Source organism: Talpa occidentalis, unplaced genomic scaffold, assembly GCF_014898055.3.
Source record: "Talpa occidentalis isolate TD23 unplaced genomic scaffold, MPIMG_talOcc4v2.1 talOcc4.7, whole genome shotgun sequence".
Taxonomy (NCBI): Eukaryota; Metazoa; Chordata; class Mammalia; order Eulipotyphla; family Talpidae; genus Talpa; species Talpa occidentalis.
The window spans coordinates 18,866,599-18,880,414 of record NW_023605083.1 but is presented as its reverse complement, the minus strand read 5'-3'; the positions used below and the strand labels follow the sequence as shown (position 1 = coordinate 18,880,414).

Below are 13,816 nucleotides of genomic sequence, written 5' to 3'. Positions count from 1 at the left end.
GTAAATTATTTTTTTTAAAGATTCATTTTTATTTATACATACAAGACCTGGGGTGCAGACCAGAGGTGGTGGTTGAGAGGACAACTCACTAGAGACAGAGTGGGGTGCAGAACAGGGACATCTACTGAAATAGACTGCTGAGGAGTGCAGCAGGCAAGACAGGAGAGGTCTGCTGCATCATGTGGGTTAGCTCCTTGGCTGGGATCGAACTAAGGTCAGTGGCTTATAGCTTGACAGTGCTGAGACTTTAACCCCTGTGCCACCAGGGAGGCACAATTTTTGGCCCATCTATTCTTCAGCACTCTCTTCTGGGATTTTGATCTTTCATTGTTAAGATTTGTTATATTGTACAGCTGATACAGAATTCTTTTTCCTCATTGATGTTTTCACACAATGGGAAATTTTGAACATGAAATTTGCCCAGGTTACCAGGAAATAATACAATGCTTCTACAAAGAAATATGCGTGTATATTTAAGCATCAGGAGTACTAAAATATTAATGAAATAAAATTAAAGATATTTGAGTTTGTAATAAAACGCTAATGAACTAAATGATAAAATACTTTGGCATTAATTTTTACTTGAGGATGAATTTCATCCTTTTTTATGCTACAGAGTCATTTTTTGTCCTTTCTTTAGAGACTACTCTGATCATTTTATTTCTCTAAATGAATTTAGTTTCCACTGAAGCATTTCAAACTGGCTTAAAATTATATTACATTTTTTCCCTCAATTCTGTAATATATTTCATCTGTCCAGAGGTAGAACTGACAAACCTCATGAGTGTAAAATAAGAGAGGTGAGAGAAAAGAATCCAAGATATTTTCATGTTCTTTTTTTTGAAAACTAGGTAGATAATACTTCTCTTGACTGGAATGGGAAAGACAAAAGTAAGATTGTGGGAAAATAAAATGAGTCCAATTTCAATATATTGCAAGTTGAAAAACTAATGTACTATCAAATAGATATGTTAATTTGCTTCCCAGGAATGAGAGCCTAAGGAGATAATAGATTTGAAAGTCACTAGATATCTAATCAAATAAATCTTTGAATATATAAGAGTACATTAATTCAACCATAAACACTATAGAATGAAAAGAGAGAGAATATAACAGATTATTGTGCTAACTCTTAGGAGGGAATCTGGGGAATGGGTACTCTTAGGAAAAATAAAGGTTAAATGTATTGATGACTTGGTAGTAAGAAATATAAGGAGGGCCTCCCTGGTGGCACCAGGGGTTAAGACACAACCTATGAGGCTGTCTGCGGCCTCTGCAGTGCGAGTTCAATCCCCAGCCAGGGAGCTACCCACATGGCGCAGGTCCCACTCTGGTGGGACCTCTCCTGGCTCACCCACTGCTCCCCTCAGCAGTATATTTTAGTAGGTCTGCCTGTTCTGTTCCCTACTCTGTCTCTGGTGGGTCCTCTCACTCCCCCGTGCCTCTGGCCTGTGCCCAGTTCTTGTATGCATAGGTGGATGAATCTTTAAGAAGGAAAAAAAAAAGAAGAAGAAGAAGAAGAAGAAGGTTTCCTCCTGGGCATCTGCTCAATTAGAGAAATTGAGAAAATCTTGAAACCTTTTACTGTGGGTCTCTGTGCCTTGGACATTAGATATGCATTATTCAATGAAGAAACAAACAAACCCACAAGGCATAACATCTGTAACCTTGGATTGTAAAGTTTATGAATTTTCACAGCAACTTGGACTACAGTGTTACTTAAATCTTCATCCATATTGTGTGACAGTAGTGATGAGAAAATATATTATTGAGTAAATGAATATAATAAAGATTCCAGCAGAACTTCCAGCCCAGGTGCAATGAACATTCCAATGCAGGCATAATTAACAAGTTTGCTTACTTAAAGCTCCTTTCCTTTCAAGATTCATGGCCAGAGCCTCAGCATTCTTATCTACAAGGCCGGGCAGCCAACCAGCTGGTCTATCTTTTCAAGGCCATCCCCGAATGCCTGCATCTTTCCCCCCTTGGTTTGCCCCTCCTGTCTGGGGACTTTGCTGCAAATTGTTGTGCCTGCTGAAAAATGATGCTATCAATGTAACAGATATGGAGACAGTTGCATATAAAAGGAATCCTTGGTGTTTAAACCGGTGCTCAGGCATTACGGGGCTATCTAGGTCTGGGACCTCATGCATGGGTAATAGAGTTTTTCCTGACCTCACCATACCTGAAGCACTGCTTGTTCTTCCTCTGTCTGGGTAAAAGGCTAGAATTTATTTCCACAACAGTAGAAACTTTCTTTCCTTTTCTTTCTTTCTTTCTTTTTTTTTTTAACAGCAGACAACTCAGACACCTTAGTGACATGGCTAACTGCACAGAACAAAGAACAGGACAGATTCAATCCAAAATGAAGAACACAACTTATTTCTCTGTTTTCTTTGACTTTTCCTAGAGAAAACTCATAGCACACAAATATAGAGAACATAACATCTGATAATGGTGTTTTTTAAATTTATTTAAATGAAAGCAAGATTACATGTGCTATGATGTGGTGGGACAGAAATTGATCCCTCACTATGCTTACATTTAAATAAATTATATATACATTGGGCGATCTAAAATAAAAGTCATAATAAGAGTCATTAAGGATTCACCTTGAATAACAAGCCACATTTTATTATTAATCTCATTTTATTTTATTTTTGATAGAGTTTACTGGACTGGTAGGTTAAAGGAATGCTATATTGTCTATAGATAGACAGATAGATAGATAGATAGATAGATAGATAGATAGATATAGATATAGATATATATGTATTATGTATGTATTTCAGCAACTATTTTGCATGTGATATTTACAGACAGGGACAGAGATTTGGGTCCTGAATAATAGTACATTTAAACAGATTCCTAACTTGTTCACAACTGTGTTAGGTTTTGAATTAGAAGAGGGCTCAAGTAAGTGGAATCAATGATAACAAAGGCTTTTATATTAAAGATTTAATGAAGATTCCCTTGCCTGGAAAGTCCTTAGTTTGTCATTAAATAGCTAACCACCCACATCCTGTCTGGCTTCAGATTCAAACTGAGGCTTGATTCCAATTAAATACGAACTCCAATTACATGGAGTAGGGGTGGGGAGCTCTTGATTTATAGTCCAAAGTCAAAGGAAGTTATCTGATTTACTGTGAAAAACAATGTTTATGGGAAATGTTGACTGACACTTGCAGAGCTGAATTTCTTATTATAACCATTTAAATTTCTTTCCTTCTCCTCCTAGCATAACAAGTCATGGCCAATCCCTGAGAATGCCACTGAGAGCATTGCAGGCAAGCGTATGCACCACCAGGGAATTCTATCATATAGTGACCACAAATGATATCAATCTTCTTTTGTCAAGATAGCAACTTGGCAAGATAACTTTGGAGACATTCCATGTGACAGAAGGTGTCCTTCCGATATATTAATCCTTGCTTTTTTTTAACAACCTCTGTGAATTCTTCTATTCCCTAAGCTTTGACATAAAGTCACCAAGTGCCACTCTTGGTCACAACAAAATCTTGATCCAGTCAATCTTGCCCACAATTGTCCCATGCACACACATATTTGTATGTATGAATGTATAAACACACTGAATCAGCATGTCATCTGATGCTTTGGTGAGGTTGTTTTTTATAGTCTTTGTGTACCCAATATAACTTTTGGGTGTTGACTGAATGAGAGGAAAGCAGAAAATTTATAGAATTGGAGTCCCCAAAATTTCACCAGAACACATAGATATTGCCATTGTATTTTTATTTTTTTAAATGAGTTCACTTAATATATTTTTTACTATAATTTGTCCATCTGTGAAGATAGTGGTAATGCATTATAAGCAAATGATTGTAGAATCTCTCTCAGTCTCTTATCTGTATGTCTGTCTCTCTATATCTATATCTATATCTATCTATCTATATATACACACACACGCACACACACACTCACATACACGTAAAATATATGCAATGTTTAACATTTCTGACTGATGGAATGCCTCATCAAAAACTTCTGGAGATCATAGACGTAAAGCATGTTAAGGCATAAGATGTGCTTTAGAAACAATTTTACAGGAATTGTGAAAGTTCAGATTAACTAATGGTGATACGAATATGAAAAACATGATATCAGAACAGATTATTTAGAGATAATAGAGAGAAAATAAATGAAAGCAAACTAACACATATTTGCTTTTATGGCATAAGGTAAACTTTAAAATTGAATTTTAATAGAAAATAATTATTACATAGTAACCAAACTGATAGGCTGTATTTGCTCTTATTTGAGTACTACTCAATCCTGTCCATGGATATGAATTCAGCTGCTGCTTGTAGGCCATGGTGTCAATGAATAAAACACCAGAAAAATCACCTGTAAATAACACTAGCATAATTTTAAACTTTTTGAAAAAAATTACTAATTTTTATTGTCACATAATTTAAATTTCACATCGACAGATTTTAATAATATTCCTATCACTAGAGTCATTAAAAAATGAAATGCTGATATTAGAAATTTCATTTGGCATAAAATAAAGCAATTTTCTAAGCAGTCAAGCAATTATGATAACATATCTAAATGCTGCTAGCTCTATATTATAATAGAGTCAGAGACTTTATTAAATTTACCTTTAAAAAGAACAATTAGAATGAGTGGCACTTACCAATGTATAGATTACCCCCTGGAGATAGTTAGTGGCTGGAGGATGAAAAGTGTCAAACTCCTCAAGATTTCCCTGAAAGGAAAAATGGGAAACTTTTGAATTCACATTCTCCTATAGTTACATGATGACAAAGCTAAGTCAGTTGATAAGCTGGAAAAGGAGAACAATAAAAATTGGCACATAATAGATTAATGAAATCTATTAATGCTAAGGAATAATACCATTAAAGGAATTTTTCTACAATTTCTTTGAGGTAAAATATTATATCCCCTAGCACTCAAAGAATAAATAAAATCCTTAGATTAGTCTGTTCAAAAAGTTTATGCTACAGGACATCTTGTGGATTAACCACAAATCCATTTTCTTTTCTTAAATGAAATTAAATTTATTAAAACAAAATTTGTATTTTATGTATAAGATCTTTAACATCTGATTTCATATTTCTCTAAACCAGCCCTCTGCCCTAAACTATGCACATTCCAGAGAATAAAACAATATTCAATAATTGTGGCATTCAAAACTTACATGTGGGAATACCCTGATCCTCACTTTCTAGAATGAATTCATAAGTTATGTCTTACAAAAAGCATGATTTTTGAGATTCATAGTATGCTCTTAATACTGTTGAGATATTGGGGCCTCCCCGGTGGCGCAGCAGTTGAGCGCTGGGTTGCGAAGCTGCCCACAAACTCTGCAGTGCTGGTTCGATCCCCGGCTGCTCCCCGGCCACCAGAGGAGGGTCCCACATGGTGCGCAGACCTCTCCTGCCACCCGCTGCTCCCCTCAGTAGTGTACTTCGGTCCCTCTGCCTGCTCTGCTCCCCGCTGTGGCTCTGGTGAATTCTCTCACCCTCCCGCACTTCTGACTGTACCCAGTGCTTGTATAAATAAATAAATAAATAAATAAATAAATAAATAAATAAATAAATCTTAAAAAAAATACTGTTGAGATAAATGTTGAGATAAATATTGTCAATAGCTTTCTCCCAGGTTAAAGATTAGAGAAAATGTGTATCAAGCATATTGGATCACAACCTGATCCTAAAAGAATTTGGATTTTTCCTTTGTTCTTTATAGTGAGGTATGCTGCTGTTTCCTTTGTTTTACTTTTTTCAGGTTATTTTCTGACACTTCATATTTTACATTCAACATTCATAGAAAAGTGAATAATGAACTCATACATACATATACACATACAATAACAAATGTGTTGTTAAAAAAAGGCTGTTTATGCTTAAGTTCATTATTTACAATCTGATCAGTCATTATATATTTAGTAACTCATTCACCATGCCTTGTTTGAGCTAGTCATTTGCAAAATGTCCATGAGTATCAGTGTTACAAATTAAATCTTACCCCATGGTTAATGATTTTAATTCTTACACAAAAAATGTTGACTATAAAATATATTATAAACATCAGCAGTTAAGAAAACATGTAACTGGGGAAATGGAAAAATTTACAAAGTATGCCTTCTGCTCTAATTATGAAATAACTTTCATAGAAAAGGGAATATGTATGTGTTATAAATATACACATTAGGGGAAAACATACAAATATTTAAAATTATGTGCACTTATTTTGAAATTTCTTTTGTTTCTAATAATAATTCTGTCAACAGATGTTACCTAATAAAAGATACATCTATTAAATGTTTTCATGAAAGATCATAAACTATAATCATGCAAATAATTCCCCTCAGTCCAAAGGTAAATTAAAACTAACTCCCTCTATTGATGAAATCATTTCTTACAATAAACTGTCGTTGAACCTATGCTCCTTTCTCTAAATATTTTCCTCAAAGTAAGATAAGGTCTTGCCTTCAGACGTCTTCTGTGTCTCAAACTCCTTGCTCTTTTTTTACATTCTGATCCAGTCTAACCCTTGGTCAACCTCTTCCTACCACCTCTAACCAAAATCCCTATCACCTCTGCCTTTCTTAGTCATTATCCTGCTAATTGAAAACTCTAGAGTTTAATGGCAATCCAATACCTTCATTTCCCTCTTAAATTTCCAATGGTGACCACTTGAGTTCCTTTAATCTACTGATATGGTAATTATGCTGATATTGTAGCACTGACATTATCATGACCCTGACTGCAGGATGGCTGGGGACAGTTGAGGTAGAGTGACTCTAAGTTATCAATTTTAAAAAAGCAACTGCATATTTACTAAGACACTGATAAACAGATATTGGAAAGGCAAGAAAAACATTAACATCCTGGCTGTGCAGAGCGGTCATGTATAAATAATTAACAGGAGGTCCTGATAATCTGCCCTTGAACTTGATGTAAGCATAGGCACCAAACTGGAGGCAATTTGAAGTGCTTATTGACCTCATAGCCCTAAAATCTCACAAAGATATGGACATTGCTGCCCAGGACTCTTATCCTGAGATGGGGCAAGGCCCTTCCATTCATATAAATAAATGAAAGCCAAGAACTCTTCAGGCGGGGCCCCACTTTCTCTGAGTCACCAGTCTCCCTAATTCTGACAAGATGTTCAGTATCTTCACCTTTTTTGCCACCAACTGAATTGTATGCTTATATGGATTTCCCCCAGTAAATCCACATTGTAGGAATGTGTATTTGGCTTTCTGCTTCATGGAGGTTAGCACTCTAAAGATCCTGAGTCTAATACAACAGTTCCTTACTAATTAAATACCTAGACTTTTACATGTGCATTCAATATTATCCAGTATCTTCTATAATGCAGTAAAATTTATTTTGTGGAATTTAATTGTAAATAATATTTTTAATATTTATTAAAATTTAATATTTATTAAATATTAAATGTTACATAAATATTTAATATTTATTTTATTTATGCATATAAGATCTGGGGTATAGGACAGAGGTGTGTGTGGGGGAAGAGGATTCACCAGAGACAGGAGTGGGGAACAGAACAGGCAGATCTACTGAAATACACTGCTGAGGGGAAAAGCAGGTGAGACAGGCAAGGTCTGCTGTGCCATGTGGCTTAGCTCCCTGGATGAGGATCAAACTCATGCTGCAGTGGCTGCCAATACATTCATAATGTTGAGACTTAACCCCTTGCACCACCAGAAAGGCCCTAATTCTAAGTAATATTTTAGATAGCTTTTATATTTGATCTGTATCTTTAACCCCTCTAACCCCTCAATTAGTAATAATAATTTACTGCTTCCAAAGAAGTGGCTGGATAAAGATTATTAAGTAAATAGTGACAAGACAGCACAGTATGCTTCTGATGATTAATTGTAGATCACTGTCCAAGACCCAGGAAACCTATATCCTCATTGTTTTGTGTTTAGAAGGTCAGAGGATATGTGTGCCTGTCTAAAACATAGGCTGAACTATTCTGTATCAATGACCATTTCATATCTTGCTGGCCAACATGTCTAAAATAATTTCTACTTGCTGGATAGTCAAAATTGGTAGCTGGCAGCACACCCACTGCAGCTCACATTGCTTATCTTTCAAATAAATTCAGTACAAGGTATTTAAAAAGCACAAACTCATTTACTAATTATTTTGATAAGAAACAGGGAAGGTTAGGGCTAAAAGTGCTTACATTAGAAGCATCTCTGCACTCTAAAGTCTATTTGCACCCCTTTCTCCTTGACATTCGAGACACACAATGGGAGCTTATTGACATCTAGATGGTCAGCAGAGTGTTACCCACAGTGCTTAACTCATTCATGTTTCCAACTGGTAAGTGTGGCTAAACCCCAAAGGCTCATTTTCTTACTTACTGAACATCAATTTTATCAGCATTTAATTATCACATCAGATGATATACCACCATTACATCAGATGTGAGTTGACCATTTAGATGTCAAATAGCAGCAGAAGACACAAATATATTCCAGGAATTTTACCAGCATTCCACAAACCTCATAAATATTTTTTCAAGTTAGAAACTGATAATATTTACTTTGCACTACTGGATGTATTAATCAACAAAATTTCCATGGGAACATACATTAATATTTAAGAGCATAACATTTTCATTTTGCTGGTAAGTGTGTAACTTATCTTACATATGGAATTTATTTTTCTTTGTTAAACTGCAACTATAGTATCTGGAAAATGATTCTGTTAGGGGAGGTACCAGGTTCCTCATCCCAGTTAATCCTGGGTGATGCGAGGTGAAGCTGTATGACATGGTAGGAAGGTGGGTTAGAAAAGGAGAACTTTTGCTTATCTAGCCTAACTTGCATCCTGGTATTGCTGGGAAGGAGACATGGAAGGAGATGTGTGGAGAAGAGACAGGCAGAAGCATTTGGAAAGACATGTGAGGAGTCTGACAATGGCAGCCATTACCTTTTGTCTTAGCTTTCTTGGGCCTGCTGCAGAATCCCCATCTTTTGGTTCCCTGCCAGAAGGTGACTGAGACTTGTGGCAAGCTTTCAGTCCTCAGCAGCTCTGCTTCTGGCAGACCCTGTTTGGTTGGGAATTTGTTCACCAGGGGAAGTATAATTTTGAGTGTTTATTGGGTAACTCTTATTAGGAACTTTCTTCTCTCTCTCTGTGCACATTAACTCTATTAAAGATCTCTCACACTAAGAGTATATTTCCTTTGTCTTTATACAGTGGATGGCAGGATCCCATTTTAGAACATGCCCCACATGGGTTTGGGGTCCTTAGGTACCCCTTCATCATGCATTAAAAATTTCATTGAAGGGATCAAGGAACAGTTCAAATATCTCATCTTAAAAGAAAAAGAAAAAGCAAGCAAGCAAACAAAATCCCTCTATGTTTTGTGTTCTGTATGGTCACTATTTTCTCAGTTAAGCTCTCTCAAAAACAGTGGCTAACCTTCATTAACCCTACTTGTAAGCATTCTTTTCACATCTCCTACATTTTCTTATAGATTCCTGGCACTGCCATTGCTTTATCTAGAGTTGTCAATGTCTTCCATCCAATAAAGACTTATATATCTTTTTTTAACTTTCTTATGTAAAATTTTGTCCTATTGACTGTTTTTATTATATTAAAACTCCCGTCCAAACTTCCATGGCACTGTATTCTTTTAATTCTCTTCCGATCACTCTGTTCATTCTTCTTAGTCAAATATGTGTGTTTCATTGTTTTTTTTTTTTTTTTCTTTAGATGTCTGTGAAAATATGCCCTTCTCATTTTCACCATCTCTAACAGTGGCTTAATACAAAGTCACTTTCAAAAATAATCATAACTGATAGATCCCAACCTAAATATCAAACACTACCATAAATACATCTGTGTCCCAAATATATTCTCAATTCAACTTAAGAAATCATTCAGTCACCTTTATTTTACATCTACTCTTGCATTCTCTGTCTAGTGAACAACAATAGATAATGTTGATTTAGCATTTACTGTGTACCCAGTGCATGTAAGATCTTATTTAATTACCCTACAACCTCATAAAAGAGATATTATAACCATCACTATTTTGAAGCTGAAGAAACTAATGCACAAAGAAGTCGAGTTACTCGTCCCAGTTCACACAATCAATAAATATCGGAGCTGAAATCTGGACACACTTAATTACTACACCTTGAGATATAATTGCCAGTTGCACAAGGCAGATTCTAGAGTCATTCTAGATTTATCTATTATTCATCTACGGGGAATATAAAGTAATATAATGTAATGTAATGTAATGTAATGTAGCATAACATAACATAATGTAACATAACATAATATAATATAATATAATAATCACTCAATTCTCTAGATTATGGGTACAAATGTTTATTGTAGTCATTTCCCCCTCATCATTTTTATGTCTCTGACTTTAGTTTAAATATTGATTATGAACCTGAATTATTTTAATATTTATGGTTCTTTACACTAGTCCCTACATTGACAATAAAATTTATTATCTAGTCTTGCTTTCAAGCCCTTTAGTCTGCTATTGTTTAAGATTACTTTATGTAGTTGGATAAAAAAGAAATAACTGAAAAAAACTTGACCTAAATATTACCTTGGTTTTCATGACTCTATAAAAAAGGGCACTTATATTTCATGAGCACAAAACCATCTCCATGGCTGAATTTCCCAAAATACATCATTTCTACCATGAAATGATTCACGTTCCCATATTTTTTTACAGGATATTTATTTACAGGATATGATAAATAAAGTTGAGAAAAATCTTAATGTTGGAAATTTAAAATTCACAAATTTAGAGTACTGATATATATATATATTTATAAAATAATGAAATAGAAATTGCATTAAATTGAGGAACAGTATACAAATAAGCCAGTTACTATCACAAATTTAGAACACTTTTACTTCAGTTTCTACCTGAAAGAAAATTTCCCCTGGAAAGAAAATATATTACATAAAGGACAGTTGTAAAATAAAACTCCTGGTTTAGAACACCATTTGTATGTTTTAAGGAAAGTCACTAAGTTTCTATGGTTCTCAGTTTTCTTTTCTGAAGAAAAAAGCCAAAGGATAAGATTTTACTACATGAATTCTAAGATCTTTTCAGTTTTACCCTTCTAATTTGGGTAGATTTCTCAAACTAGATAAAATTGCTTTGATATCATTTGAAGTAGAGACGGGACCATATTTGTATAATCAACAGAAGGATATTATGCCTGTTTGGAGGTTTATAATTAGAATTATTTTACTTTCTTTTTTTAAAGATTTATTTATTTATACAAGAACCGGGGTACAGTCAGAAGCACGGGAGGGTGAGAGGATTCACCAGAGACAAGAGCGGGGAGCAGAACAGGCAGACTGACTGAAACACACTGCTGATGGAAGCAGCAGGCAAGGCAGGAGAGGTCTGCCACACCATGTGGGTTTCTCCCTGGCTGGCCAGGGATCGAACTGCACTGCAGAGGCTGTGGACAACTTCACAGTGCGGCGCTCAACCTGCTGCGCCATTGGGAGCCCCAGAATTATTTTACTTTCTAAGGAAAAAAAAAATAAACAGATGTTTAAAGACATTCCCCTTAATTGTCTTTCCTTACCATGTACTCATGGAAAACACAAAGTCATATACCTTGTTTTCAGTAATGAGTGACTTTGTTTCAAAGTGAGCATATAATTAGAATAGAAAAAGTGAATGACAGAAATAGTGTCAGTGTTTAGTGAAACTATCTCCAAAAAAATAAAAAATAATCTCAAACTAGAGGAAGAAGTGAGATGAACATATATTTTTGGTTTACAGGATCAATAAAAATGAATTTCCTGATGGAATGTTCCTGACCAGAGAAACTAAAGCATTCGTCTTTTGTAGCAAGTCTGATGTCATTGAATTAGGTACACTCACCCACTTTTTATGCATTTTGGATGTATTTTTGAATAAATGACTATCCAGCATTTTCAACAATTGGTCAAAACACTTTAGATACATCTAAAAGGGGAATACTATTGGCAATTGTGTCTGCCCAAACCACGTTCTGAGAATGCCAATTAGAGGCAGCCAAATTGCTACAACCTAATTGCCACTGCCCTAAAAGTGGGATTCAATCACTGCTTAGCCATCCTTGTTTTTCCCAAACAAGCATTAGTGATAGTCTCAATTTAGTAGCACACTAGGGCTGTTGGGAGAACCAGCAGAAAATTCCTTAGCAACCAAGAGCTACAAATTGGTTTCTGCAGGCTTATTTATGGTTCTCACATACTTAACTTCTTTCTGAATCCATGCCCATAAACTAGGATGACTTAAACATTTTCTTCCCTAGTAAGGAAAGGTTCACTTTTTTTTTTTTTTTTACAATGAGTCTTTTTTTAAAAATGAGATTAAAAACATGGGAGGAAGAATTTAGCAAAAAGGTATTAAATGCAAAATTTAATTGAGTGCTGATAAAACTTATTTGTGTTAAAGGCATTTAAACAGATTGAAATGTATCCTCCCATCTCAGTTTCACACAAAGTGCAATATATCCTATTTGAAAATTAGATAATCAACTTGAAAGCTATTACTGTAAAACTCCACCTTCTTGCTCACCAAATTTACTGTAATGTGGGTGAGATTGTTTTTCTTTCACAATATTCTATTTGTTGACTTGAAGAGAGTGATGCATTCAAAAATATTTTTCATTTCTCTAAAGTAAATGCACTTCAATGTTTTTGAAAAACAAGAATGCAAAAATATGTAGTTTTCCATAAAAAACACATGTTTTCTCTAGAAGAAAAATATGCTAAAACAACTCAGAAAACCACACTATGCCACGGGTGAAAGGCACAAGCTTTTAAAAGTAAGTCAATTAAATGATTTTATTTTTTCATACCACACACAAGAAGTACTCTTTGAGAAGTGTACATTTGTATCTTGAGACAGCTCAAAATGATGTGAAAGATTGAGAGCAAATCCCTCTGGAGTTTCCAGCATTAACTTTGAATAGTCTAGAAGTAAAATAAATACCTGATGGGGTATCCAAATATTACCTCAATTAACAATAAATAATTTTTAAAAATAAAAATAAAGTTTAAAAGTTCAAAAATAATTTAAAAGAGAAAATCAGCTTTGAATCTCAAATTATCTCATTTCCCTGTTGGCTCTTCTCTCCCTTTTTGAATGTTCACCATCCAATTTGTTAAATACTATGTTTTACTCTACCAAACACAGCAGGATACCAAACCTGGATGTTAGCTGATGGCAATGACTTTGATTTACTATCATCAAATAGGGCATTGCTTTGCTCTGAGAAAGGTAGGTGAGAAGAGGGAAGGGATGACACCACTGTTTTTCTTCTGCTATAAGGAAACCTATAAACAAAATGATTGAAGAAAAATACCTACAGTAAATGAAAATTACACATGAAAAAAGAAAATTCTAAAAATAAATAGAAATATGACATTCAATGGAATTCAATTCTAGGACAGCCAGACTTTAAAGAAATAGGTTTCCTGATCTTATCTATAGAAAATTGTTTTCTCAGTAGGTCCATAACCCACGTCACTGAGACAGGCCTAGTAAAAAAGCATATGTTTTAGTGCAACTGTTTCAAGACCATTTTTTAATCTTGTCTACAATTAAGACTAGGGGATAGGGCAAAACATTCCAAATTATCTTGTTATATTTGAGGAGCTACAGTACTCAATATAATATTTAAAATAACAAACAGAACTCGACACATTTCAGCATTCTGGGTGCCAGTGATATGAAAATATCACTAGTGGGTTTCATTTTATCAACGATTTTACTTTTTTAGACTTTTTATTAGCAATGA

The 13,816-nt window shown here is 34.8% G+C and overlaps 1 protein-coding gene across 1 annotated transcript in view; it reads right to left on the bottom strand.

Moving 5' to 3' along the window:
- Positions 1–13,816, bottom strand: part of PTPRD (protein tyrosine phosphatase receptor type D) — a 2,089,263-nt gene that overhangs the window by 1,518,522 nt on the left and 556,925 nt on the right. The window contains exon 3 of the mRNA XM_054689298.1: positions 4,658–4,729. The gene's annotated coding sequence lies outside the window, so the exon portion shown is untranslated. The remainder of the gene's footprint in view (positions 1–4,657; positions 4,730–13,816) is intronic.